This window comes from Bufo bufo, chromosome 3 (assembly GCF_905171765.1).
Source record: "Bufo bufo chromosome 3, aBufBuf1.1, whole genome shotgun sequence".
NCBI classification, from domain to species: Eukaryota; Metazoa; Chordata; class Amphibia; order Anura; family Bufonidae; genus Bufo; species Bufo bufo.
The window spans coordinates 675,229,148-675,255,161 of record NC_053391.1 but is presented as its reverse complement, the minus strand read 5'-3'; the positions used below and the strand labels follow the sequence as shown (position 1 = coordinate 675,255,161).

The 26,014-nt window shown below is 43.7% G+C and overlaps 1 protein-coding gene across 1 annotated transcript in view; it reads right to left on the bottom strand.

Moving 5' to 3' along the window:
- Positions 1-26,014, bottom strand: part of DLG2 (discs large MAGUK scaffold protein 2) — a 1,330,756-nt gene that overhangs the window by 1,124,080 nt on the left and 180,662 nt on the right. The window lies entirely within an intron of this gene.

The following is a 26,014-nucleotide window of genomic DNA, read 5'->3' as shown; positions in this document are numbered from 1 at the left end:
AGCAGGATTAAGCTTATGGAGGAATTCTGGCGTTTTGTACCATCTTGTAAGTAATTTATAAGAGTTTGCTTGAATCTTAATGCAACGGTTGAATCCGTGCGAGTGTGTGACGATAAACTCTTTTTCAGGTTCCGATAGAGTCGTGGACAACTCCTTTTCCCAGGCTGCTAGGAACCACAGATCTGGAGGTGCGGAGGAGAGTAGCTCCTTGTATAATGTGGAGAGAGGTTTCTTTGGGCGAAGGGCATTAGAAAGTTTCCCTTCTATCCATGAGGGGTCTGTTGTGGGCCTGGGGAATGCTTCTAAAAGCGCCAAATCTTTTTTAAAGGCCATAACCGCTAGGAAGGAGGCCTCCTGAACCCTCGGGATTGCGTATATTTTGCTCCAGTCTAAAGCACCCGACTCAGTCATGATGTCTTGTAGTTTAAGGCTGGATAACATGGCCCAAATTCCTGATGCATCAGAGGTGGTAGGATGAATATATGCCTGAAGCAGGTATAAGGGGAGATTCAAACTAGGGAACTTGAGGGTCGAGGACCTATAGAATTTGGACCATTCTAATAACAAACCCTTCCATAAGGGCGATGTATACTTATTATTAGCAGTGCATTTGCGTAAGCCCCATAAAGCCAGCTTATCCCTATATGTGAGCATATCACACTCCAGTCGGGAGACAAGGCCGAGAGGGCGCCAGGAAAGGAGGCTCAAAGCTCTATTTAGCATTGACGCTTTGTAATAAAGGTAAATGTTGGGTAGGCCGAAGCCTCCCAACCTTCTCTCCCGAGTGAGAGTGGCATAAGCCAATCTGGGGGACCCGCCAGACCATACAAAGGCTGAGAAGATTCTGCGGACCTCCACAAAGAAGGAATGGGGTAGCCAGATAGGGAGTGTTTGGATGAGATAAAGTAGTCTGGGGACAATAAAGGCTTTAATGTAATTCTTCCGTTCAATCCATGAAATAAACGGAAGTTTTAGAGAGTGTAAGTGTGATCTAATAGATTTCAGTAAAGGGACTTGATTCAGCTCAAAAAGATCCTCTGGTTTTGCTGAAATATGAGTACCTAAAAAAGGGATTGACTTAGGGGCCCATGAAAAAGCAGTAGAGCATTTGAGCGTTTTAACGGTAGAGGGTGGGCAGGAGATATTCAGGGCCTGTGACTTAGTGTAATTAATATTAAAATTTGAGACCAATCCATAGTCTTCAAAAAGGGCTTGAAGTCTGGGGAAAGAGTGTTCCATTAATCCGTATCCTGGCAGAGGGGAGCGAATAAAGTGAGAAAATGGATTGGATGAACTGGTCCGGAAGGCCAAACTTCGACAGTGCTCGAGACATAAATTGCCAGCTGATCCTGTCAAAGGCCTTCTCTGCATCTGTACTGAGAAGAGCTAAAGGTATTGAGTGCTGTCGGGCATGCGTGATCAATTGTATGACACGGACTGTATTTTCACTCCCCTGCCTGCCAGAGACGAATCCCACCTGCTCCTCGTTGATAATACCAGGGAGAACCGCCTGAATCCATTGAGCCAAAATCTTGGCCCACCACTTCACATCTGTGTTCAGAAGCGAAATAGGGCGGTAACTCCCGCAGTTTAGGGGATCTTTATTTTCCTTATGAATAACCGTGATGTGGGCTGAAAGCGATTGGGGTGGGAGAGAGCCCCCTTGGAGTAAGTAATTACAGAGGGTGTTAAACTGGGGGATTAGAGTATGCTTAAAGGTATAGTACTTATATTCTTGTACATAGGAGCAGTATTATAGTTGGTATATTCTTGTACAAAGGAGCTGTATTATAGTACTTATATTCTTGTACAGAGGATGCAGTATTATAGTAGTTATATTATTATACATAGGAGACAGTATTATAGTAGTTATTTCTTGTGCATGGGGGAGTATTATAGTAGTTATATTCTTGTACATAGGAGCAGTGTTATAGTAGTTACATTCTTGTACATAGGAGGCAGTATTATAGTAGTTATATTCTTGTACATAGGAGCAGTATTATAGTAGTTATATTCTTGCACATAGGAGGCAGTATTATAGTAGTTATATTCTTGTACATAGGAGGCAGTGTTATAGTAGTTATTTCTTGTGCATGGGGCAGTATTATAGAAGTTATATTCTTGTACATAGGAGGCAGTATTATAGTAGTTATATTCTTGTACATAGGAGGCAGTATTATAGTAGTTATATTCTTGTAAATAGGAGCAGTATTATAGTAGTTATATTCTTGTACAGAGGACGCAGTATTATAGTAGTAATATTATTATACATAGGAGACAGTATTATAGTAGTTATTTCTTGTACATAGGAGCAGTATTATAGTAGTTATATTCTTGTACATAGGAGGCAGTATTATAGTAGTTATATTCTTGTACATAGGAGGCAGTATTATAGTAGTTATATTCTTGTACATAGGAGGCAGTATTATAGAAGTTATATTCTTGTACATAGGAGCAGTATTATAGTAGTTATATTCTTGTACATAGGAGGCAGTATTATAGTAGTTATATTCTTGTAAATAGGAGCAGTATTATAGTAGTTATATTCTTGTACATAGGGGAAATATTATAGTAGTTATATTATTGTACACAGGGGGCTGTATTACTGCATTAGACCAACAACAAGCAGTTCAGAAGACCTATATACACTGCTCAAAAAAATAAAGGGAACACAAAAATAACACATCCTAGATCTAAATTAATTAAATATTCTTCTGAAATACTTTGTTCTTTACATAGTTGAATGTGCTGACAACAAAATCACACAAAAATAAAAAAATGGAAATCAAATTTTTCAACCCATGGAGGTCTGGATTTGGAGATACACTCAAAATTCAAGTGGAAAAACACACTATAGGCTGATCCAACTTTGATGTAATGTCCTTAAAACAAGTCAAAATGAGGCTCAGTAGTGTGTGTGGCCTCCACGTGCCTGTATGACCTCCCTACAACGCCTGTGCATGCTCCTGATGAGGTGGCGGACGGTCTCCTGAGGAATCTCCTTCCAGACCTGGACTAAAGCATCTGCCAACTCCTGGACAGTCTGTGGTGCAACGTGACGTTGGTGGATAGAGCGAGACATGATGTCCCAGATGTGCTCAATTGGATTCAGGTCTGGGGAACGGGCGGGCCAGTCCATAGCAACAATGCCTTCGTCTTGCAGGAACTGCTAACACACTCCAGCCACATGAGGTCTAGCATTGTCTTGCATTAGGAGGAACCCAGGGCCAACCGCACCAGCATATGGTCTCACAAGGGGTCTGAGGATCTCATCTCGGTACCTAATGGCAGTCAGGCTACGTCTGGCGAGCACATGGAGTGCTGTGCGGCCCTCCATAGAAATGCCACCCCACACCATTACTGACCCAATGCCAAACCGGTCATTCTGGAGGATGTTGCAGGCAGCAGAACGTTCTCCACGGCGTCTCCAGACTCTGTCACGTCTGTCACATGTGCTCAGTGTGAACCTGCTTTCATCTGTGAAGAGCATAGGGCGCCAGTGGCGAATTTGCCAATCTTGGTGTTCTCTGGCAAATGCCAAACGTCCTGCACGGTGTTGGGCTGTAAGCACAACCCCCACCTGTGGACGTCGGGCCCTCATATCACCCTCATGGAGTCTGTTTCTGACCGTTTGAGCAGACACATGCACATTTGTGGCCTGCTGGAGGTCATTTTGCAGGGCTCTGGCAGTGCTCCTCCTGTTCCTCCTTGCACAAAGACGGAGGTAGCGGTCCTGCTGCTGGGTTGTTGCCCTCCTCCGGCCTCCTCCACGTCTCCTGATGTACTGGCCTGTCTCCTGGTAGCGCCTCCATGCTCTGGACCCTACGCTGACAGACACAGCAAACCTTCTTGCCACAGCTCGCATTGATGTGCCATCCTGGATAAGCTGCACTACCTGAGCCACTTGTGTGGGTTGGAGACTCCGTCTCATGCTACCACTAGAGTGAAAGCACCGCCAGCATTCAAAAGTGACCAAAACATCAGCCAGGAAGCATAGGAACTGAGAAGTTGTCTGTGGTCACCACCTGCAGAACCACTCCTTTATTGGGGGTGTCTTGCTAATTGCCTATAATTTCCACCTGTTGTCTATCCCATTTGCACAACAGCATGTGAAATTGATTGTCACTCAGTGTTGCTTCCTAAGTGGACACTTTGATTTCACAGAAGTGTGATTGACTTGGAGTTACATTGTGTTGTTTAAGTGTTCCCTTTATTTTTTTGAGCAGTGTATAATATGAGTGTAATTTGAAATCAATATATGTAGGGCAACACCAACTATTCAATGAATCCTGCCAAAAACAAAAGTACAAACATACAAACGCTATAAAAATACATAATTTATTTAAAAAAAAATCACTAAAATCACATGATTACATAAAAATCAGTCACTTTACAAAAAAGGATCACATTCCCCAAAAGTTGTGAAGCAACCATCAGTAATTCATGATTACTATAGAAAACATGTATAGGTAAAAAAAAAATCTTACAATGCAATGCGGCATGCACTGGAATATCAACAATTAATATGAGAATAATAAAAAAATGCAAAAAGAATTGTGCACAGGCCTATATTATGTGGCCCTGGCAAAACAGACATCCAAATAAATAAAATGCAAAGTAAAGAAATCCAGGTGCAGTGAAACTGAAATAAATAATGATAGAGTGCTATGAAGTATAATATGATCGCAATCCATATGATAAATGCATCTTGTGGAGACATGCATCCATCCCGACGTACAATTCGACTGCTGCCTTCCTCTGGGGTCCCAGTATTATATTATATAGTAAACAGCAAAAGCACAGAAAAAACATTAGCATCATGCTGTCGCTCAATGGGCTCACATTCTAAGTTCCCTATCAGTATGTCTTTTGAGGGAACCGGAGTTCCCGGAGGAAACCCACACAAACACGGGGAGAACATACAAACTCTGTGCAGATATCGTCCTTGGTCGGATTCAAACACTGAGCCACTGTGCTGCATAGATGTAATGTAACTAATAGGAACTGTGATAACACAGGTTACAGTATTATCTAGTGACAAAAGCCATTGAAAAATGTTGATTGCGATTGTTTACTTAAAGGGGTTATCTAAGACTATTAAATTCCCCCCACTGGGACGAGCCTTCCTAGCATTGTGGGTGACGCTAGGGAGGCCCGTAGCAAAAGTTTGCGCACCTCTGGTCAAAATTACTGTTACTGTGAACAGTTAAGCAAGTTGAAAATGAAATGATCTCCAAAAGGCACTTTTCATTATTTTAGAGTGAAAAAAGGAAAGGAGTGCCTTGCATAAGTATGGGAGCCCAAGGAGATTTGAGCGCTCAGATAACTTTGAGGTCTCAGATCTTAAATAGCCTGTTAGGGTTAAGGCTTACTCACAATCATTATTAGGAAAGGCCAGGTGATGCAAATTTCAAAGCTTTATAAATACTCAGACTCCTCTAACCTAGTTTAAAAAAACAGCAGCCATGGTCTCTTTTAAGCAGCTGCCTAACACTCTGAAAATGGTTGAGGCCCACAAAGCAGGAGAAGGCTATAGGAAGATAGAAAAGTGTATTCAGGTTGCCATTTCCTCAGTTTGAAATGTAATTAAGAAATGGCAGTTAACAGGAACAGTGGAGGTCAAGAGAAGGTCTGGAAGACCAAGAAAAATTTCAGAGACAGCTGCTCTTAGGATTGTTAGAAAGGCAAATCAGAACCCCCACTTGACTGCAAAAGACCTTCAGGAAGATTTAGCAGACTCTGGAGTTGTGGAACATTGTTCTACTGTTCAGCGACACCCGCACAAATATGGCCTTCATGAAAGAGTCATCAGAAGAAAGTCTCTCCTGAATCCTCACCACAAAATTCAGCATCAGAAGTATGCAAAAGAACATCTAAACAAGCCGGATGCATTTTGGAAAAAAGTCCTGTGAACCGATGAGGTTAAAATAGAACTCTTTAGGTATGTTTGGAGAAAAAAGGGCACAGAATTTCATGAAAATAACACCTCATCAAGCATTAAGCTTGGGGGTGGATCAACACACAGGAACAAAGACATACATCCAATGTGTTTAACCCTTTTAACCCCAGGCCAGTTTTCACCTTCCTGCCCAGGCCATTTTTTGCAAATCTGACATGTGTCACTTTATGTGGTAATAACTTTAAAACGCTTTTACTTATCCAGGCCATTTTTTCATCACATATTGTACTTCATGACAGTGGTAAAATTGAGTCAAAAATTTTCATTTTTATTTATTAAAAAAATACCAAATTTACCAAAAATTTAGAAAAATATGCAAATTAGCAAATTTCTATTTCTCTACTTTTATAATAGATAGTAATAACTCCAAAAATAGTTATTACTTTACATTCCCCATATGTCTACTTCATGATTGGATCATTTTGTGAATGCCATTTAATTTTTTGGGGACGTTAGAAGGCTTAGAAGCAAATCTTCCAAAACCCACTTTTTAAGGACCAGTTCAGGTCTGAAGTCACTTTCTGGGGCTTACATAATAGAAACCACACACAAATGACCCCATTTTAGAAACTGCACCCCTCAAGGTATTCAAAACAGATTTTATAAACTTTATTAACCCTTTAGGTGTTCCACAAGAATTAATAGAAAATTGGAATGAAATTTCAGAATGTCACTTTTTTGGCAGATTTTCCATTTGAATCAATTTTTTCCGCTAACAAAGCAAGGGTAAACAGTCAAACAAAACTCAATATTTATTGCCCTGATTCTGTAGTTTACAGAAACACCCCATATGTGGTCGTAAACTGTTGTACAGGAACACGGCAGGGCGCAGAAGGAAAGGAATGCCATATGGTTTTTGGAAGGCAGATTTCACTGAGATAATTTTAAGCTGCCATGTCAGATTTGAAGACCCCCTGATGCACCCCTAGAGTGGAAACTCCAAAAAAAGACCCCATTTTGGAAACTACGGGATAAGGTGGCAGTTTTGTTGGTACTATTTTAGGGTACATATGATATTTGGTTGCTCTATTTTACACTTTTTGTGAGGCAAGGTAACAAAAAATAGCTGTTTTGGTAGTTTTTATTTTTTGTTATTTACAGTGTTCATCTGACAGGTTAGATCATGAGCTATTTTTATAGAGCAAGTTGTTAAGAACGCGACAATACCAAATATGACAACTTTTTTTGGTTGTTTGTTTCAGTTTTACATAATAAAGCATTTTTGAAAAAAAAATATTTTTTAGTGTCTCCATATTCTGAAAGCCATAGTTTTTATTTTTTGGGCGACTGCCTTATATAGAAGCAAATTTTTTTTGTATAAGATGACGGGGTTAGGTCATGTGGTATTTTTATAGAGCAGGTGTCACGGATGGTGTACAGGAAACAAGACAATACCATATAAACAATGTCTCTCTGGATCCACAACTAAGGAACAAAGGGAGACGCCTGCAATAGACCTGCCGCTCTCCCTCACTGCTCAGCCTATGCGAACACCCCAAAGGTGGATGGCCGCATATCCACGTTCCTCGGCTATCTATTACCTGAAGACCCTACAATAGTGAAGGGACACGACCACCGGCTCCCTACACTGACACGGAGGGAGTCAGGGTCACCTGGATCCAGAAAAGACAAAATCATAAATACATAAACAGCACTTATCTTGCAGACGACTGACGACTGGGAACTGGGAACAGCATGCACACACACTCCAGGAAGTTGTATCAGCCGCACACTACTGCATTATGGGGAGGAACTTAAAGGGTAGCAATCAGTCCAACTGCATGACAGCTGAGATAGACTAACGAGATGAGAAACTAAACCAAAACAAAGAAATTCAAGGAGGAGGATCTGAGAAGCTCCTGTGAGCGCTTCTCAGCTGTCTGGCTGTGACAGTACCCCTCCCTCTAGGAGTGGACTCCGGACACTCAGAGCCCACCTTCTCAGGATGGGACCTATGGAAAGCCCTGATGAGACGAGAGGCCTTAATGTCCGTCACTGGGACCCACATCCTCTCCTCAGGACCATAACCCTCCCAATGAACGAGGTACTGGAGGGAACCGCGGACAAGACGAGAATCCACAATCCTAGAGACCTGAAATTCAAGATTTCCATCAACCATAATCGGAGGAGGAGGCAAAGGCGAGGGTACAATAGGTTGAACATAAGGTTTCAATAAGGACTTATGAAAAACATTATGGATCTTCCAAGTCTGAGGAAGATCAAGACGGTAGGCAACAGGATTGATGACAGACAGGATCTTGTAAGGCCCAATAAACCTAGGACCCAACTTCCAGGAGGGAACCTTCAATTTGATATTCTTGGTAGACAACCACACCAGATCACCAACATTCAGGTCCGGACCAGGCACACGTCTCTTATCCGCCACACGCTTATATCTCTCACTCATGCTCTTTAGAAGTGTGGCTCTTGCCCCCGGGTGCCCAGCAAGGACCGTGTCGTGGTGTTCTTTAAAAATCTTGTGTCTCAAAGCGAGAGGCACAAACAACCTTCCAGGAGGACAAAGATCAGGAGCTTCTGACTGGGCTGCCTGCACCTCTGCCTCCAATTCAGGAAAAAGAGCAGAGACCACCACACCTTCAGCCAAAATGGGACCCGGGTCTTCAAAATTCCCACCTCCCGGAAAACAACGTGACAGGGCATCTGCCTTCACATTCTTAACCCCAGGGCGGAACGTAACAACAAAATTAAACCTTGAAAAGAACAAAGACCATCTGGCCTGTCTCAGACGCTTGGCTGACTCCAAGTAGGCCAGATTTTTATGGTCAGTAAACACGGTAATAGGGTGTCTGGCTCCCTCTAGCCAATGGCGCCATTCCTCAAAAGCCAACTTGATGGCCAACAATTCCCTATCTCCCACATCATAATTTCTCTCTGCGGAGGAGAGTTTCTTTGAGAAAAAGGCACACGGTTGCCATTTGGCAGGAGAGGAACCCTGAGACAAGACCGCACCCACCCCTACCTCAGAAGCATCAACCTCAACTATGAAGGGTAACGAAATATCAGGTTGTACTAGGATGGGAGCGGAAGCAAAACTCTCCTTGATATTAGAAAAGGCCTTACGCGCCTCTACCGACCAGGAAGAAAAATCTACCCCCTTTCTGGTCATATCAGTGAGTGGTTTAACAACAGAGGAATAATTCAAAATAAATTTCCTGTAATAATTGGCAAAGCCCAAAATACGCATCAGCGCCTTCTGATTCTCAGGAAGCTCCCACTGAAGCACAGCGCAGACCTTCTCGGGGTCCATGCGAAAACCAGAAGCGGAGACAAGAAACCCCAGAAATTGGATTTCTGGAACCGCAAACACACATTTTTCCAGTTTCGCGTATAATTTATTCTCCCGCAGGATGAGCAAGACCTGACGTAGGTGTTCCTTATGAGTCTTGAAATCAGGAGAAAAAATCAAAATGTCATCCAAATACACTAATACAAATTTTCCCATTAAATGATAAAAAAATGCTGTTGACGAAATGCTGAAAAACGGCTGGGGCATTCATCAAACCAAAAGGCATAACCAAATTCTCAAAATGGCCCTCAGGGGTATTGAAAGCCGTCTTCCATTCGTCTCCTTCTCTGACCCTAACCAGGTTGTATGCCCCTCTTAGGTCTAATTTGGAAAAGACTTTAGCCCCAACAACCTGGTTAAACAGGTCCGGGATCAGAGGAAGCGGATAAGGATCACGAATAGTGATACTGTTCAGCTCCCTGAAATCCAGACAAGGTCTCAAAGAACCATCTTTTTTCTTAACAAAGAAAAAACCAGCGGCAACAGGTGACTTCGAGGGTCGTATGTGTCCTTTTCTCAGACTCTCAGAGATATAAGCCCGCATAGCAACCCTCTCAGGTTGGGAGAGATTGTATAAACGAGATTTAGGCAGCTTGGCGCCTGGGATGAGATTAATAGGGCAATCATACTCCCTGTGCGGAGGTAAACCCTGAACTCCACTCTCAGAGAAGACATCCAAAAATTCAAAGAGGAAAGGTGGTACAGTCTTAGTAGAAACCTCAGAAACAGATGTTATGAGGCAATTCTCTCTGCAAAAGTTACTCCAACCATTTATTTGCCTCGCTTGCCAATCAATGGTGGGGTTATGTTTAGTGAGCCAGGGTAGCCCCAACACTAGAGGAGTAGGCAAACCGCTAAGGACGAAACATGACACATCCTCAACATGAGCATCACTCACAATTAAACGGATATTGTGAACTATGCCCTTTAATGATTTCTGAGAAAGTGGAGCTGAATCAATAGCAAAAACAGGAATATCCTTTCCCAAAGTGCATACCTGGAAACCATGAGTTATTGCAAATTGATTATCAATGAGGTTGACAGCTGCTCCACTATCCACAAAAATCTCACAAAAAATGCTCTTGCTCTCTAGCGCCACCCTAGCAGGCAGGACAAAACGGGAACTACAAGCAAACGGAAAACCTTCAATTTTCGCCTCAACCCTGCCAATAGTAACAGACGGAACATTTTTAAAAGATTTTTTCCTTTTTGTCTCTTTATTACTCCCAGAAAACTGCCTGAATCTCCTAGAGGGACAAACATTTGCCAGATGATTTATACCTCCACAACAAAAACAAACCCTCCCCTGCGGGCTGAATCTTCTATTGTCAGAGGCAATCAACCCCAGCTGCATGGACTCCTGCTCAGAAGGGGCTGACAGCGACTGAGACCCCTGTGCACAGAATGAGACTGCTGCACTGTCCCGGGACTGAGTATGACAGGAAGGAGAGATCTCTCCTCTCTCTCTAAGACGCCTGTCAATACGAACAGCCTGAGACATAGCAGAATCCAAGGAGGTAGGTCTTTCATGAAAGGCAAATGCATCTTTCAATCCCTCTGAAAGACCATAGCAAAATTGACTTCGGAGTGCAGCATCATTCCAACCCGTATCTGCTGCCCATCTCCGAAATTCTGAACAGTATATCTCTGCGGATTGTTTACCCTGGCATAACAGACGTAGTCTAGACTCAGCCAGAGCAATACGATCCGGATCATCATATATCTGACCCAGGGCTAAAAAGAATTCATCCACTGAACGAAGGGGCCGTGCCCCCTCCGGCAGCGAAAAGGCCCAGGACTGAGCGTTACCCCTGAGCAGCGATATAATGATCCCCACCCTCCGTTCTTCATCACCAGAAGAATGGGGAAGAAGGCGAAAATGGAGTTTGCAAGCCTCTCTAAAACGCACAAAATTCTCACTACCCCCGGAGAACGTATCCGGGAGCGAAATCTTAGGCTCAGCACAAACTCCATGAACGCAAGCTGAACCGGTCACTTGAAACTGAGAAAAAGTCTTACAGAGATCAGCTACCTCCAAAGAAAGACCCTGAAAGTGAAACCGGATCCATGCTTGAGACGGTTTTGGCGGCTGATAATGTCACGGATGGTGTACAGGAAACAAGACAATACCATATAAACAATGTCTCTCTGGATCCACAACTAAGGAACAAAGGGAGACCCCTGCAATAGACCTGCCGCTCTCCCTCACTGCTCAGCCTATGCGAACACCCCAAAGGTGGATGGCCGCATATCCACGTTCCTCGGCTATCTATTACCTGAAGACCCTACAATAGTGAAGGGACACGACCACCGGCTCCCTACACTGACACGGAGGGAGTCAGGGTCACCTGGATCCAGAAAAGACAAAATCATAAATACATAAACAGCACTTATCTTGCAGACGACTGACGACTGAGGACTGGGAACTGGGAACAGCATGCACACACACTCCAGGAAGTTGTATCAGCCGCACACTACTGCATTATGGGGAGGAACTTAAAGGGTAGCAATCAGTCCAACTGCATGACAGCTGAGATAGACTAACGAGATGAGAAACTAAACCAAAACAAAGAAATTCAAGGAGGAGGATCTGAGAAGCTCCTGTGAGCGCTTCTCAGCTGTCTGGCTGTGACAGCAGGTTGTTACAGACACGGCGATACCTAATATGTCAACTTTTTTTTTTACATTTAACACAATAAAAGCAGTTTTGAAACAAAAAAATAATGTTTTAGTGTCTCCATAGTCTGAGAGCCATAGCTTTTTTATTTTTTGCGCGATTGTCTTAGGTAGGTTCTCATTTTTTGCGGGATGAGATGACGGTTTGATTGGTATGATTTTGGGGTGCATATGACTTTTTGATCGCTTGCTATTACACTTTTTGTTATGTAAGGTCACAAAAATGGCTCATTGACACCGCTTTTATTTTATCTTTTTTACGGTGTTCATCTGAGGGGTTAGGTCATGTGGTATTTTTATAGAACAGGTTGTTAAGACCGCAGCGATACCTAACATGTCTATTTTTGAATTTATTTTACATTTAACACAATAAAAGCAGTTTTGAAACAAAAAAATCATGTTTTAGTGTCTCCATAGTCTGAGAGCCATAGTTTATTTATTTTTTGGGGGCGATTGTCTTAGGTAGGGGCTAATTACTTTGCAGGATGAGGTGATGGTTAGATTGGTACTATTTTGGGGGGCATACGCCTTTTTGATCTCTTGGTGTTGCACTTTTAGTGATGTAAGGTGACCAAAAAATGATTTTTTTTAGCACAGTTTTTTTTTTTTTTTTTTGATGGAGTTCATATGAGGGGTTAGGTCATGTGATATTTTTATAGAGCCGGTCATTACGGACGCGGTGATACCTAATATGTCTACTTTTAAATTTTTCCCTATTTAAAAAATATATATTTTTACTTTATTTTGGGAAAAGGATGCTTTTATTTTTTTTACTTGAAACCTTAAATTTTTTTGGTAAAACGTAATTTTTTTACTTTTTTTTACACTTTATTTTTTGTCCCACTCTGGGACTTCAATTTTGGGGGTCTAATCCCCTTTACAATGCATCACAATACTTCTGTATTGTGATGCATTGGCTGTAAGTGTATTACTGAATGTAATACACTTACAGCCTGCTTACCGGTGAGATCCAGGGGGCTGGATCTCACAGGCTTACAGGAAGGCATCGGGCTGCCTTCCCTGCCATTGGGTCCCCGTCACAGCAGCGCGGGGACCCAAAGGAGGCTCTCTCCCTCCCTCCACACATCGCATCAAGGGTTAATGCGCTGGCATCAGTGTTTTCAACGATGCTGGCGCATACAGCAATGGTCCGGCTATCAGTTACTGCTGGACCCCTGCAGCTGATCATGCGAGCGCAGCTCCTGCACTCGCCCGATCAGCCCACCGTAATAGTACGGCGCTGGGTGGCAAGTCATGTCCCGCTGCGCCGTACTATTACGGCCCTGGTCGGGAAGGGATTAAAAACACTGGGAGGGTGTTCATTGAGGAGGAGGTAGAGGAGGCGGATAAGTGCCTGGTGTGGGAGCCAGGCCGACACAATCATGGGGAGTTCTTGTTGCTGGCATGCTTCCTCAACGAAGCTGCAAAAAACATTGGGCCGTAAAAACATATACTGTCCCTGCCCACAACAGCTACTCCAGGTGTCCACCGTGACATGCACCCAGCACAATCACAAGGAGCAGCCCACGTTTTCTGCTACGTGAGAGCAGACTCTACTAAATAGTACGGCATCGACTGCACCACCAGCAACTTGGCCAGGTGGGGGTTCAGCCTGTAGACAAGCTAATTGCTGATTGAGAATAGTTTTTCATGGCCACACTTTCTGTTGTGGGTGTCTCACAATGGAGTAGAGGATGTGGAGGAGGAGGAGTCTGAGCAGGAGAAGAAGCAGCTGATGATGATGACAAAGACACTGTATTTAAGAGAAGGAGAACAGACTTGTTCTGATTGGGAATGCTGGGCAGTTGAACCTTCCCAAAGGATCCAGTAATGCCACCTAATGTGCTGCAATATAGCTCTATGTTTGTGTTTGAATGCCCACAGCTTATTTTAATCCTGCAGATCTTTGTGTGGTTTTGTGTGCCGGCCTTGTGGAGAAAAGAATGCGGAGCTTGGCGTAGGTCTGGCATGTTTTGCGCCTGCGCCCACAGTATTAGCAGCATCACCAGTTCCCGAGCTGACCACAATATAAGCAGATCTGGTCCAGGTGTCAGACACAGAAGTCACCTCCACGTCATCCTGCTGTGACTGAGAGAAGAAGTGAGCCATCCCATCTGCAATCTCATCCTCTTTCTCCTCAATGATATTGTTGCGCCTTTCTGAAGCCAAGGAGAAATGCGGCCTATTACTACTACTTCTGGCCAGATAGCTGGTCCAGCTACTACCCACATTCTGGTTCTGAGAGGACAAGACCTGGCCCTGGGTCTTTCGTTTAAAAAACTTCTGTATTTTTTGCCTAATGTACACAGTCACACAACGGTTTGCAAGTCTGCTTTCTGGAACTTAAAGACAAAGAAGTGCAATAAAATGTCCTTCCCTTTTCACAAACACAATGAAGACACTGCTACTGACAATTGACTTTGGAGATAATGTAGTATCTGCGCCATGAACAGATTTGGGTCTAATGTCTTATGTGCGTGTGTAAAACACAAGTTGTCAACCTACTGTGAGATTATTTCTCTTCCCCACACATATATGTCACAGAAATTATAAGCTATTCAATTTAAAATTTAACTTTTAATAGATAATTATTAAGAGAGGTATAATTCTTCAAAAAAATTTCTTGATATATTATCAAATGCCAGAATGAAGGTAGAATCAAGACCCACCGTGGACTTCAGGGCAGTAGGTCATACAATAATGAAGGTAAGAGGTGTAGCACTTACATTTAGATGTTTCATATAGCTGAATCAGATCCGGTAAGGTCAGGAGGAATTAATATCCCTATTGATACCCTAAGGTGTCTACCCCTGCCTACAGGCAGAGCACCCGCCCCGAAAGGGGCGACCCCACCTCTCGGTGGCTAAACCCTTATCTTACCCTCACGTGACCCTAGGTGTTACCTCACGGTGGGTGCAATGGTTCTCCTCTGTTAGATAGGACAAAGATGTCAGTCCTAGATGATATAAATTTGTAGTTGTTCCGACGCGTTTCCCCAAGTGAATCCTTGGTTCCTCAGAGGACCATGCTGGTTATATTCACATAGCCGAAGGATGGTGGCTATATGCTGGCAGTGGCTGATGATGCGCAGCCTCTATGTCTTAATGCAGGGTTTAAATAGCAGAGTTTTCGCGCCAGATAAGCGGTGCCGCCCCTTTTGATTTCGGAGTGATTGATGTCTAAGATGGCCAATCGTTAGTGATGCCCCACTATGCTGGTTATATCATTGGTCTAGGGTCAGGGTTCTGGGATAGTGTAATACCTGTTAGCCAGTCCCGCTTGCTAGTTTCCTCCGAGAGCGCCGGTAAACCTATGCGTCATGTCCGGTCATGTGATCGGGAGCTCAACCTCACATGATCACTACTTCCTCTCTATGGAACGCAAGCCTAGCCGGCTGTGGAACGCATCGCGCATTACTTATGTTAATTGCTGCGATCAGTCTAATTTCACCGTTATCACTTTAGAAACCCTGCAATTATATACAGAAACTAGATTGGAATGCTTATGGTAATGATTAGATATCTCGGATTAATACACAATATGGGAAGATATTTAAGACTCATGAACCTATTCCGGTTCAGATATACTCTGGAGTCCTGGTCTTATTAATACATTTACGGATCCCGTGTTTTGTAGTTAGTTTCTTCCCCACACACACCAACACTTGAACTGTCTGAAGATGCCCTGACACAGATTTTGGTCTAGTATTTTATATGTTTTCACTCAGAGACTTAAAACACTACCCTCTGGATTGTAAAATTGTAAAACACACATTGTACACTTGTATTGCTATATTCCGCAAAACAAATAAAAATAAAAAACTGAATTGTATCTAACCTGAATCTATCCTCTGGATGGTAAAACACATGTTGTACATTTGTATTAAGCTTATTCCCTCCGCACCAACACTTCAGAAAAAAAAAAGCTGCATTTCTGTTTAAATGGACTTCAGCTCCTCACTCCCTGGCTGCAAGTTTTCCCTTCTCTATTCTACACAATTCTTCTTCTTTCGAGTGTTTCCCTTCGCCGTTCCTCACACTAAAATAGGAGCTTGATTGTGACTGTACATTTTTATTTTTCTGTGAGAATTTTCATTTTCTGTCAGACTGTACATTTTTCATTTTCTGTCAGATACTACATAGACCCATCCACAGCCCAACACAGAATGGCATTCTAGTCGCTCTGCACGGGCACCTGCCTACCTGCTGCAGCACTGACTAGCTCATCCAGACTGTCTGTCGGCCTGTGAGCCAATGATGGCAAGCCCATCCTGCTTCCGATCAGCATCCTTCTTCCTCCCTCATGCTTTTTCCCCGCTAACATGAGCAGTAATATGGCGCTGCGCATCGTTTTACTTGGGGTTCGTCTGGTAGCCAAAATTTTGGGAAGTTCATAATGAACCTGGTTTATTACAAACTGAATAGCTCCTCTCTAATTTGCACAATTTTCTCAGTTTTCACCGTATTACGCAATTTATAAATGATCCAAGCTGCATTAGGCCAACAATTCTTACAAGAAACGGTAATTGTACTCTTATGTTTCAGGGGAACATCTTAAAGAGTTATTTTTGCCAATGTTATTGTCCAGAAGAAGGCATCTGATCTAAATTACTTACTGCTTCCTCCATCTGGAAGTAATGCAATCGACGGCTTCGGTCTGGGGATCCCATAATTCCTTAGACAAATGACTTCAACTGCTTGGTCAATAAAATGCAATCAATTCATAAAGCGCGGAGAAAACGTTCTAATGGCTTCTCAAACAACGGATTCGTATCAGTCACCACTTTTGTGGTTTTAAAGCTCTGATACTCAAAGCCATAGAATAAAGCAATGGTTGGATCTTAGTTTACTTAACCGCTTGCCGCCACGCTAACGCCGAAAGGCGTCATTGCGGCGGCTCCCCCAGGCTACGCTAACGCCAATAGGCGTCATCTCGCGTGAGCCGAGATTTCCTGTGAACGCGCGCACACAGGCGCGCGCGCTCACAGGAACGGAAGGTAAGAGAGTTGATCTCCAGCCTGCCAGCGGCGATCGTTCGCTGGCAGGCTGGAGATGTGTTTTTTTTAACCCCTAACAGGTATATTAGACGCTGTTTTGATAACAGCGTCTAATATACCTGCTACCTGGTCCTCTGGTGGTCCCCTTTGTTTGGATCGACCACCAGAGGACACAGGTAGCTCAGTAAAGTAGCACCAAGCACCACTACACTACACTACACCCCCCCCGTCACTTATTAACCCCTTATTAGCCCCTGATCACCCCATATAGACTCCCTGATCACCCCCCTGTCATTGATTACCCCCCTGTCAATGATCACCCCCCTGTAAAGCTCCATTCAGATGTCCGCATGATTTTTACGGATCCACTGATAGACTGATTGGATCCGTAAAAATCATACGGACGTTTGAATGGAGCCTTACAGGGGCGTGATCAATGACTGTGGTGATCACCCCATATAGACTCCCTGATCACCCCCCTGTCATTGATTACCCCCCTGTCATTGATCACCCCCCTGTAAAGCTCCATTCAGATGTCCGCATGATTTTTACGGATGCACTGATAGACTGATCGGATCCGTAAAAATCATACGGACGTCTGAATGGAGCCTTACAGGGGAATGATCAATGACTGTGGTGATTACCCCATATAGACTCCCTGATCACCCCCCTGTCATTGATCACCCCCATGTAAAGCTCCATTCAGATGTCCGCATGATTTTTACGGATCCACTGATAGACTGATCGGATCCGTAAAAATCATACGGACGTCTTAATGGAGCCTTACAGGGGAGTGATCAATGACTGTGGTGATCACCCCATATAGACTCCCTGATCACCCCCCTGTCATTGATTACCCCTCTGTCATTGATCACCCCCCTGTCATTGATCACCCCCCTGTAAAGCTCCATTCAGATGTCCGCATGATTTTTACGGATCCACTGATAGACTGATCGGATCCGTAAAAATCATACGGACGTTTGAATGGAGCCTTACAGGGGCGTGATCAATGACTGTGGTGATCACCCCATATAGACTCCCTCATCACCCCCCTGTCATTGATTACCCCCCTGTCATTGATAACCCCCTGTAAAGCTCCATTCAGACGTCCGCATGATTTTTACGGATCCACTGATAGATGGATCGGATCCGCAAAACGCATACGGACGTCTGAATGGAGCCTTACAGGGGCATGATCAATGACTGTGGTGATCACCCCATATAGACTCCCTGATCACCCCCCTGTCATTGATTACCCCCCTGTCATTGATCACCCCCCCTGTCAGGCTGCATTCAGATGTCCGTATGATTTTTACGGATCCAGGGATACATGGATCGGATCCGCAAAACACATACGGACATCTGAATGGAGCCTTATAGGGGGGTGATCAATGATAGGGGGGTGATCACCCCATATAGACTCCCTGATCACCCCCCCTGTCATTTATCACCCCCCCCTGTCATTGATCACCCCCCTGTCATTGATCACCCCCCTGTCAGGCTCCATTCAGACATTTTTTTGGCCCAAGTTAGCGGAAATTATTATTTTTTTCTTACAAAGTCTCATATTCCACTAACTTGTGTCAAAAAATTAAATCTCACATGAACTCACCATACCCCTCACGGAATCCAAATGCGTAAAATTTTTTAGACATTTATATTCCAGACTTCTTCTCAAGCTTTAGGGCCCCTAGAATGCCAGGGCAGTATAAATACCCCACATGTGACCCCATTTCGGAAAGAAGACACCCCCAGGTATTCCGTGAGGGGCATATTGAGTCCATGAAAGATTGAAATTTTTGTCCCAAGTTAGCGGAAAGGGAGACTTTGTGAGAAAAAAAAAAATATATCAATTTCCGCTAACTTGTGCCAAAAAAAAAAAAATTCTATGAACTCGCCTCATTGAATACCTTGGGGTGTCTTCTTTCCAAAATGGGGTCACATGTGGGGTATTTATACTGCCCTGGCATTCTAGGGGCCCCAAAGCGTGAGAAGAAGTCTGGTATCCAAATGTCTAAAAATGCCCTCCTAAAAGGAATTTGGGCACCTTTGCGCATCTAGGCTGCAAAAAAAGTGTCACACATCTGGTGTCGCCGTACTCAGGAGAAGTTGGGGAATGTGTTTTGGGGTGTCATTTTACATATACCCATGCTGGGTGAGAGAAATATCTTGGTCAAATGCCAACTTTGTATAAAAAAAATGGGAAAAGTTGTCTTTTGCCAAGATATTTCTCTCACCCAGCATGGGTATATGTAAAATGACCCCCCAAAACACATTCCCCAACTTCTCCTGAATACGGCGATACCACATGTGTGACACTTTTTTGCAGCCTAGGTGGGCAAAGGGGCCCATATTCCACAGAGCACCTTTAGGATTTCACAGGTCATTTACCTACTTACCACACATTAGGGCCCCTGGAAAATGCCAGGACAGTATAACTACCCCACAAGTGACCCCATTTTGGAAAGAAGACACCCCAAGGTATTCCGTGAGGGGCATGGCGAGTTCCTAGAATTCTTTATTTTTTGTCACAAGTTAGTGGAAAATTATGATTTTTTTTATTTATTTATTTTTCTTACAAAGTCTCATATTCCACTAACTTGTGACAAAAAATAAAAACTTCCATGAACTCACTATGCCCATCAGCGAATACCTTGGGGTGTCTTCTTTCCAAAATGGGGTCACTTGTGGGGTAGTTATACTGCCCTGGCATTCTAGGGGCCCAAATGTGTGGTAAGGAGTTTGAAATCAAATTCTGTAAAAAATGACCAGTGAAATCCGAAAGGTGCTCTTTGGAATATGGGCCCCTTTGCCCACCTAGGCTGCAAAAAAGTGTCACACATCTGGTATCTCCGTATTCAGGAGAAGTTGGGGAATGTGTTTTGGGGTGTCATTTTACATATACCCATGCTGGGTGAGAGAAATATCTTGGCAAAAGACAACTTTTACCATTTTTTTATACAAAGTTGTCTTTTGCCAAGATATTTCTCTCACCCAGCATGGGTTTATGTAAAATGACACCCCAAAACACATTCCCCAACTTCTCCTGAATACGGAGATACCAGATGTGTGACACTTTTTTGCAGCCTAGGTGGGCAAAGGGGCCCATATTCCAAAGAGCACCTTTCGGATTTCACTGGCCATTTTTTACAGAATTTGATTTCAAACTCCTTACCACACATTTGGGCCCCTAGAATGCCAGGGCAGTATAACTACCCCACAAGTGACCCCATTTTGGAAAGAAGACATCCCAAGGTATTCGCTGATGGGCATAGTGAGTTCATGGAAGTTTTTATTTTTTGTCACAAGTTAGTGGAAAATGATGATTTTTTTTTTTTTTCTTACAAAGTCTCATATTCCACTAACTTGTGACAAAAAATAAAAACTTCCATGAACTCACTATGCCCATCAGCGAATACATTGGGATGTCTTCTTTCCAAAATGGGGTCACTTGTGGGGTAGTTATACTGCCCTGGCATTCTAGGGGCCCAAATGTGTGGTAAGGAGTTTGAAATCAAATTCTGTAAAAAATGGCCAGTGAAATCCGAAAGGTGCTCTTTGGAATATGGGCCCCTTTGCCCACCTAGGCTGCAAAAAAGTGTCACACATCTGGTATCTCCGTATTCAGGAGAAGTTGGGGAATGTGTTTTGGGGTGTTATTTTACATATACCCATGCTGGGTGAGAGAAATATCTTGGCAAAAGACAACTTTGTATAAAAAAATGGTAAAAGTTGTCTTTTGCCAAGATATTTCTCTCACCCAGCATGGGTATATGTAAAATGACACCCCAAAACACATTCCCCAACTTCTCCTGAATACGGAGATACCACATGTGTGACACTTTTTTGCAGCCTAGGTGGGCAAAGGGGCCCACATTCCAAAGAGCACCTTTTGGATTTCACCAGCCATTTTTTACAGAATTTGATTTCAAACTCCTTACCACACATTTGGGCCCCTAGAATGCCAGGGCAGTATAACTACCCCACAAGTGACCCCATTTTGGAAAGAAGACATCCCAAGGTATTCGCTGATGGGCATAGTGAGTTCATGGAAGCTTTTATTTTTTGTCACAAGTTAGTGGAATATGAGACTTTGTAAGAAAAAAAAAAAAATCATCATTTTCCGCTAACTTGTGACAAAAAATAAAAAGTTCTATGAACTCACTATGCCCATCAGCGAATACCTTAGGGTGTCTACTTTCCGAAATGGGGTCATTTGTGGGGTGTTTGTACTGTCTGGGCATTGTAGAACCTCAGGAAACATGACAGGTGCTCAGAAAGTCAGAGCTGCTTCAAAAAGCGGAAATTCACATTTTTGTACCATAGTTTGTAAACGCTATAACTTTTACCCAAACCATTTTTTTTTTACCCAAACATTTTTTTTTATCAAAGACATGTAGAACAATAAATTTAGAGCAAAATTTATATATGGATCTCGTTTTTTTTGCAAAATTTTACAACTGAAAGTGAAAAATGTCATTTTTTTGCAAAAAAATCGTTAAATTTCGATTAATAACAAAAAAAGTAAAAATGTCAGCAGCAATGAAATACCACCAAATGAAAGCTCTATTAGTGAGAAGAAAAGGAGGTAAAATTCATTTGGGTGGTAAGTTGCATGACCGAGCAATAAACGGTGAAAGTAGTGTAGTGCCGATTTGTAAAAAAGGGCCTGGTCTTTAGGGGGGTATAAACCTGTGGTCCTTAAGTGGTTAAAGGGACCATGTCAAAATGAAACATGTCAAACCAAAAAAAAAAAACATTTGACTAAAGCGTGAGCAATATTCTCGATCAAATATATACTCTGCTTTGAAGTGCATGGGGTTAAAACAGATTTAAGGGTAGAAAAATGGGCTATTTTCCTAAAGGGCAACCAGACAGTGGAGCATGGCAACACTACTCTGGACCACCAGGGACTTTAAGGTTAGGTCCACATGTACAGTCGTGGCCAAAAGTTTTGAGAATTAGATAAATATTGGAAATTGGAAAAGTTGCTGCTTAAGTTTTTATAATAGCAATTTGCATATACTCCAGAATGTTATGAAGAGTGATGAGATGAATTGCATAGTCCTTCTTTGCCATGAAAATTAATTTAATCCTAAAAAAACTTTCCACTGCATTTCATTGCTGTCATTAAAGGACCTGCTGAGATCATTTTAGTAATCGTCTTGTTAACTCAGGTGAGAATGTTGACGAGCACAAGGCTGGAGATCATTATGTCAGGCTGATTGGGTTAAAATGGCAGACTTGACATGTTAAAAGGAGGGTGATGCTTGAAATCATTGTTCTTCCATTGTTAACCATGGTGACCTGCAAAGAGACGCGTTCAGCCATCATTGCGTTGCATAAAAATGGCTTCACAGGCAAGGATATTGTGGCTACTAAGATTGCACCTCAATCAACAATTTATAGGATCATCAAGAACTTTAAGGAAAGAGGTTCAATTCTTGTTAAGAAGGCTTCAGGGCGTCAAAGAAAGTCCAGCAAGCGCCAGGATCGTCTCCTAAAGAGGATTCAGCTGCGGGATCGGAGTGCCACCAGTGCAGATCTTGCTCAGGAATGGCAGCAGGCAGGTGTGAGCGCATCTGCACGCACAGTGAGGCGAAGACTTTTGGAAGATGGCCTGGTGTCAAGAAGGGCAGCAAAGAAGCAACTTCTCTCCAAAAAAAACATCAGGGACAGATTGATCTTCTGCAGAAAGTATGGTGAATGGACTGCTGAGGACTGGGGCAAAGTCATATTCTCCAATGAAGCCTCTTTCCGATTGTTTGGGGCATCTGGAAAAAGGCTTGTCCGGAGAAGAAAAGGTGAGCGCTACCATCAGTCCTGTGTCATGCCAACAGTAAAGCATCCTGAGACCATTCATGTGTGGGGTTGCTTCTCATCCAAGGGAGTGGGCTCACTCACAATTTTGCCCAAAAACACAGCCATGAATAAAGAATGGTACCAAAACACCCTCCAACAGCAACTTCTTCCAACAATCCAACAACAGTTTGGTGAAGAACAATGCATTTTCCAGCACGATGGAGCACCGTGCCATAAGGCAAAAGTGATAACTAAGTGGCTCGGGGACCAAAACGTTGACATTTTGGGTCCATGGCCTGGAAACTCCCCAGATCTTAATCCCATTGAGAACTTGTGGTCAATCCTCAAGAGGCGGGTGGACAAACAAAACCCACTAATTCTGACAAACTCCAAGAAGTGATTATGAAAGAATGGGTTGCTATCAGTCAGGAATTGGCCCAGAAGTTGATTGAGAGCATGCCCAGTCGAATTGCAGAGGTCCTGAAAAAGAAGGGCAACACTGCAAATACTGACTCTTTGCATAAATGTCATGTAATTGTCGATAAAAGCCTTTGAAACGTATGAAGTGCGTGTAATTATATTTCACTACATCACAGAAACAACTGAAACAAAGATCTAAAAGCAGTTTAGCAGCAAACTTTGTGAAAACTAATATTTGTGTCATTCTCAAAACTTTTGGCCACGACTGTAATAGCAGATTTTTCTGCCACAAATTTGTTGTGAGATTTTGCTGTGGATTTAATCCCTGCTACAGATATTGACATTTTCCATGCTGATAATGTCCAGAGATGTGTAAAATCCCATCTATTGCCTTTTTCTGTAATCTGCACCGATTCTGCCTGTGGAAGTCTGCAATAATTCAGTTTCATATGGAATTACCCTAAGGATTTGCAATAAGCTCTACAGCGGATCTGTGGTGGGAAAAATCTGCTGAGTGTGGACCTAAGCTAATGCCACCATTCTTTTGCCAGTGTATGGTGCCATTGTTTGGATACTCAGTACTAGTTGTACTTAGGCAGTAAACAGCTGTATTGTGTAGGAAGTACACAGCAATGTTAAAGGAGTTATCCGGTAATTAATATTAGAGGATATGTCTTCAATATCAGATCTGAAGGGGTCCGACACCGGTGACCCCCGCCGATCATCTGTTAGAAGAGGCCGGCGCTCCGTGAGGATGTCAACGCACATCGGTCAGTCGGTCACGTGGCCTAGTTGCAGCTCAGCCCCATTGAAGTGAATGGGGCTGAGCTGCAATACCAAGCACAGCCACTATACAACGACCGGTGCTGTGCTTGGAGAGCTTCTGGGAGCCACCTGCACTCACCAGAGGTCGGCTCCCTGTAACAGCTGAGGACAGGTCATCGTTATCCATTACTGGATAACCCCTATAATGTGGACACTATATGGTAGTGTAATTTGGATACTGTAAGGAGTTATTATATGGGTATGGTAGGGTTGTACAATTTAGGCATAGTAGGGAAGTATTATTTGGGTATAAACATTTGGTTAAAAAGTCTTCCATAAAAGGTGGGGGTGTGAGGGAGCTACTTAAAGGATCTGATAGCGGCACATATTATTCCAGATCAGATCTTTTCAAAAAGAAAGCTGTGACTCTGGCGCCACCAGTTGGACGGTGTGTAGCTATCCTGTAAATCAATGTTTGATCTTGAGACATACAGTAAGGATTATAGCCAAGCCAGCACCCCATATGCAGACAGCTGTTATGAGTGACTGCCCCTTAAATGGGCGAGAGGTCTAAGTCAGAACCAGAAGGTACTACTTCTCCTTGGGGAGCATGACTAGTAGATAGCAGAACACCAGGCAGGCCCTAGGCAGCCTGGGCACCCATTCTCATGACCCAGAGGGCCCCCATTTTTGCGGTCTGTGAGAGTCCCAGCTGTCAGACCACCACCACTTTAAGCTGTACGGAGTACACTTATCCTCCTTTTAATAACATCATAAATAGGGTTGAGCGAACACCTGGAAGTTCAGGTTCGGCCAAACTTCGCCGCAAAGTTCGGGTTTGGGACCCGAACTTGACCCCAAACCCCATTGAAGTCAATGGGGACCCAAACTTTGGGGCACTAAAATGGCTCTAAAAAAGTCATAGAAAGGGCTAGAGGGCTGCAAAAGGAAGCAAAATAGGGATAAGAGCAGGACAATTGCCCTGAAACAAATGTGGATAGGGAAATGAATTAAAATAATCATCTTGAACTAGGAGGAAGACTCCAAAACATTGGGAAATAGAAAAAAGAAAACAAAGAGAAAGTGCTCTGTAGTATACCAATGGCCGGGTGCGGCCGGTATACTTGTCTATTCTGCACAAGGTACGGACAAGTTCTGTGGGATCCCTGCCTGGTTCATTTTAATGAACGTGAGCTTGTCCACGTTGGCTGTGGACAGGCGGCTGCGCTTGTCTGTGATGACGCCCCTGTGTTGAACACACGTTCGGACAATACACTGGCTGGACATTTGTGTACCTGGCCTCTGTTGGTGCAGGAACCCACGAGCCACTTGTGAATGACTGGACTGATAACCGTGGAAATGACCCCTCTTCCTCCTCCTGTGCCACATCCTCTTTCATCATCGCCTGAAGCGTATTTTCAAGGAGACATAGAAGTGGATAGTAATGCTGAGGACTGCGTCATCGGCACTGGCCATGTTGGTGGAGTGCTCGCAACAGGGCACACATGTCCCGCATGGAGGCCAACCCGTTGGTGGTGAAGTAGTGCTATTCCGCAGAGCGACTGACCCGTGCGTGCTGCAGCTGAAACTCCACTATGGCCTGCTGCTGCTCGCACAGTCTCTCCAGCATGTGCAAGGTGGAGTTCCACCTGGTGGGTACGTCGCATATGAGGCGGTGAGCGGGAAGGCCGAAGTTACGCTGCAGCGCAGACTGGCGAGCAGCAGCAGGGTGAGAACGCCGAAAGCGCGCACAGACGGACCGCACTTTCTGCAGAGCAGCTCTGAGATATCGGGGTAATTTTCCAGGAACCTCTGCACCACCAAATTCAGCACATGCGCCAAGCAAGGGATGTGCGTCAAACAGGCCCAGAGCTGCTGCGGGATTTCGCCCGTTATCGCACACCACCAGGCCGAGCTTGAGGCTCAGTGGCACCAACCACTCATCGGTCTGTTGTTCCATGCCCGTCCACAGCTCCTGCGCGGTGTGGGGTTTTTCCCCCAAACAGATGAGTTTCAAAACTGCCTGCTGTCGTTTCCTCCTGGCTGTGCTGAAATTGGTGGTTCAGGTGTTACGCTGCCAGATGAGGAG